General features: G+C 36.8%; 1 long non-coding RNA gene across 1 annotated transcript; it reads left to right on the forward strand.

The window, feature by feature from the left end:
- Positions 1 to 2,252: 2,252 nt before the first annotated feature.
- On the forward strand, positions 2,253 to 2,696 carry LOC133653093 (uncharacterized). The gene is made up of 3 exons (XR_009826657.1): positions 2,253 to 2,308; positions 2,398 to 2,472; positions 2,572 to 2,696. It is a non-coding gene; the product is annotated as an uncharacterized LOC133653093 (long non-coding RNA).
- The last annotated feature ends 1,122 nt before the right edge of the window (positions 2,697 to 3,818 follow it).

A 3,818-nucleotide genomic window follows, 5' to 3' on the forward strand; every position in this document is an offset into this window, starting at 1 on the left:
TATTGTAAAATTGTCTTTTATCTGTGTTTTGTGTTCCGGGGGACCCTGACTCCAGAATGTGAAAGTTTCCCGGGTGAAGCCGGTGAGTAAAAAGTTCAATACAGTTAACTTAGGCCATCTTTTGTTAGACGCTGTGAATGTGTGTAGGTTACATGCTACGATATTCCACATATTTCCAACTGCTTGAAACGAAAGCGTATTACTTTATTGTCAGTGTTGTTTCGGCCCAGGTCGCTAACGTTACTGCGTTAGTCAACAACGTAACGTTAACGGAGTGGAAACAGCCGTTGTTTGCCATTAATATGAGTGTGTATTATTTCTTTCTTTGTTCTTTAGTGGAGCTCGAGATCCTGTTTACTGTGGACTAGCTGTGTGTGACGCCATGTTGTTTTTGTTTCCATTACAAAAAAAAAGGTATGTCTATGTGTTTTTTGGCATAGTTAATTGTAGAAAAAAATATAAAATGAGGTGATGTGAGTGGGAAAAATTGCTGCACATATTAAGGATCCTTTTTCTTGATCTATATTTTTGTTATTTGCTGATGTATATATTTTATATGCTGTTTTTTATTTAATTAATTTATTAGAGACTATTTTATGCTTTATTCACCTTTTTTTATTATTATTTTATTTACTATTATTATTATTATTTCCACATGTAAGCATAAATAATTGATCATATTAGTACATTGTTTGATTGCTTTGCTTAATGCATTCCATAATTGAATTCCACATACTGATATACTGAAGGTCTTAAGTGTTGTACGTGCGTACAAATGTTTTAAATTACATTTCTCTCTAAGATTATTTTTGTCCTCTTTTTTTGAGAAGAATTGTTGTATATTCTTGGGTAGCAGGTTATAGTTTGCTTTGTTTATAATTTTAGCTGTTTGCAAATTCACTATGTCGTGGAATTTCAGTATCTTTGATTCAATAAATAAAGGATTTGTGTTTTCTCTATATCCAACATTATATATTATTCTAACTGATCTTTTTTGTAACACTGTTAATGAATGAAGTGTACTTTTGTAATTATTTCCCCATATTTCTACACAATAACTCAGATATGTAACACTAGTGAACAGTAGAGAATATGAAGTGATTTTTGTCTAGAACATGTTTTGCTTTATTCATTATTGACGTGTTTCTTGCTACTTTATGTTGTATATTTTTTACGTGAGATTTCCAGTTCAATTTATCATCAATCATTATACCTAGAAATTTGGTTTCATTTACTCTTTCAATTTCTATTCCGTCTATTTGTATTTGTGTTTGACTTTCTTTTCTACTATTACCAAATAGCATTATTTTAGTTTTACTGAGATTCAAAGATAGTCTGTTTTTGTCAAACCATCTTTTTAATTTGTTAATTTCTTCTGTTATTATTTGTATTATCTTCTGTGTGTTCTCTCCTGAACAAAACGCTGTTGTATCATCCGCAGATAATACTAACTTTAAATCTTTTGTAACTTTACAAATGTCATTTATCTAGACATTGAATAATTTAGGTCCTATATTGATCCCTGAGGTACACCACAGGATATATTTAGTGTTGTAGACGAAACCACCACATTAATATTAAAGATATGGTTAACATTCTTAGTGCTAAAGATATTCCCCTCTCCTTGTATCCTTTCTCCCAGCTCCACCGTCTCGCCGAGTGTCAGCAAGAGTCATGAGTACTTGTCAACTCGACTCCTCAGCTCTACAGCTAATTTGAAACTCATGTTCATTTTAACATATTCAATTTTAGACAACTACAAAGACGCATTAAAAATAATGCAACAATATGGAAAGGGCTGCAACACCTCAGACCTGCAATCTGAGGCAGAGAACGAGGAGCTGCCAAAAAAAAGGAACAGGAAGCCAGTGTAAGTGTGTTCCGTCTTGTTTTTGTCATGTTTCTACAGTAATAGGAAGGTTATTTCCGGTAGCATTAAAAAATAGACCAGAGATGCTTGTATTATATGTATATTTGGCAATTTTGGTATTGCAATAATCCTAATGATATGGTTACCCAACAGCCATCGTCTCGGGGACTCAGATGATAGCGAAGAAGACCCGGGAAATAGTGACCTCACATTTCTGGGGTTGGCAAGCCAATTGCACAGGCAGAGTAAGGAATAATCTCTTAACATCGAAAACAACAAAACCACCACATTAATATTAAAGATATGGTTAACATTCTTAGTGCAAAAGATATTCCCCTCTCCTTGTATCCCTTCTCCCAGCTCCACCGTCTCGCTGAGTGCCAGCAAGAGTCGTGAGTACTTGTCAACGCGACTCCTCAACTGGAGATAACTTTCTAGGTAAAGACTGATCTCCAAAATAATATCTCAGCATCCAGTAACCATGGTTAACAGATCTCAACCATTTAATACCAATTTATCTCCCTTAGCACATCACCATGGGGAAGGACGCATTCATATGCCTTCACCAGCACCTGCATTAAACATGCAGAGAGTTACACAAGGTAGGGACTGATCTCTGAAATATTAGTGTATAGATAGGCCCCTTGGGTATTACCAGTTATGGTTAACTGATGGCTCTCTCACAATGCCCACCTCATTAGGAACGGCAGTCCCTCCTCGACTCCCTCCACCCCCCTCACCAGCAGCCCTCAACATGTGGCAGACAGAGGAGCCTGGATCCAGCCTGGCCAACAGGCCAACATGGCGAGGGGAAAGAATAGCAGACAACATTTCCTGCTCTGGTGAGCAATAACTGACAAATACCGGATGGTCATTCTGTGCCACAAATTTTGGAAAAAATTCAAATTCACAAGCAATCACATATTTTCTTCAAACTTTGTCAATAACTTTTGTCATTAACTAAGGTCAATAGCTAATGTCAGGATTATGAGTAATGAGGATAAACACTGAAACATGTTAATTGTATACTGCTGTTTGTCAACAGCGCCTGAGGTAATCCACATCCTTAGCCTGCTGGAAACTATTAAGCACAACCAAGACATTATTATTATTTTTTAAAGAAAGAAACAGCCTACATGGCAGCTTTGTGTGATTAGAGTAAACATTGCTACATTTTCTTGTTACATTTCACCTGTTTGCTCTTTAAATACCACTTTTAATGTTTTTTATTTATTTCGATCATATTTTTTAAAAATGTGCCTGGGGCCGTTAAAAAAGGACCTGCAGGCCGCAAATGGCCCCCGGGCCGCACTTTGGACACCCCTGGCCTACACGAATACAAACATAGAATGATAGTACAAATATAATAAGAAAACAATGTCAACCTCCCAAAGTTGGGTTATGGATATTTATTTATGCCCCCCCCCCCCCCCAACCCCCCGCCGCTGTCATCCAACAGAGCCAAACAAGTACTCTGATCAAGGAACCAAATAACGATATTGTTTAAACATTTTGGATGTCTTGCACACCTATACCCTGATCACAAATTCATAGTTTACGCACCTTATTTTAACCACCTCCAGTAACTTTAAGTCATGTTTTTTTTTTCAAATGTAATCTCCTTAATACCTATCACATATTTTGTATTGTGTAAGCCTACTTGGCTTTGGATGCTTCCTACCATAAACATAAACATATCTGTCTTGTAATCTTGTTTGATTACAGGAGCACTGGGTCAAATGAGTTGAAGCTTTTGACCACAAACCTATTCACTGCTTGTCTGCCCTGTGTGCACTCTTCACTGCCGCAGTGAAAGGAAAAACTAGCGCTGAACGGCAGACATGAACTGGAGCTATTACTCACTGCCCGCCTCAGAGCCAGTCAGAATATGTCTCTCATCTTCCTCATCTAAATGAGAAGGCATTCATTTCAATTGAATAAATAATAC

This window comes from Entelurus aequoreus, linkage group LG07 (genome assembly GCF_033978785.1).
Source record: "Entelurus aequoreus isolate RoL-2023_Sb linkage group LG07, RoL_Eaeq_v1.1, whole genome shotgun sequence".
NCBI classification, from domain to species: Eukaryota; Metazoa; Chordata; class Actinopteri; order Syngnathiformes; family Syngnathidae; genus Entelurus; species Entelurus aequoreus.